Consider the following 710-nt stretch of genomic DNA (forward strand, 5'->3'; position numbering starts at 1 on the left):
CATCCACACCCACAGGTACCTACAGGTCCTCCTCACACAAGCCCGCAGAGAAGAGGTGTTTAGGATGCTTTATGCCTCAGCACTTCACCAGCTCATACAGCTGTTCAAAACTCTGAGGACCTCTAAAATGAAGTGACATCCACTTTTATTTGAAGAAACGCTTCTCATTATAACTCCTTTTCTAGAAGTGGAACATGTCCTGAGGTGGAATTTATAACATATTCCTGATGGTATCTTTGCTTTTACATCCTCTGGGGAGTGAGACACTGCCTACAATGGAAAGAAGGAGAGAAAACAGGCACTCTTTTGCCATAGGAAACAAACAAAAGAAATATTACGATTTTTCCAATCCCTTTGCAAAAAATATGTCATGAAATTTTACATGTAATAGAGAATGTATTGGATATTTGCAAAAAAGATTGTATATACTTTGCCTAGTCACTTGTAATAAATGTTACCAAATGCATCTTAAGAGTGTAAATTTTTTTAAAAATACTTTTTCCATTTAGAGTTTTCTTCCACTTCCAATGCATCCAGTTTCTGAGTACCCTGGCAACCAGAGCCCTGGAAGAGTGTTCTCTGTGTAAATCAAGGGTATTTGATTACAGTGACAAACTTACCAATTTATTACCTGTTTGTGATTTTTGAGCTTCCTTGGACTGTATCTGTGGTTTATCTGCCCTTACCCGCTCCTTCCCGGCTTGCACTCC

This window comes from Fulmarus glacialis, unplaced genomic scaffold (assembly GCF_000690835.1).
Source record: "Fulmarus glacialis isolate BGI_N327 unplaced genomic scaffold, ASM69083v1 scaffold13825, whole genome shotgun sequence".
NCBI classification, from domain to species: domain Eukaryota; kingdom Metazoa; phylum Chordata; class Aves; order Procellariiformes; family Procellariidae; genus Fulmarus; species Fulmarus glacialis.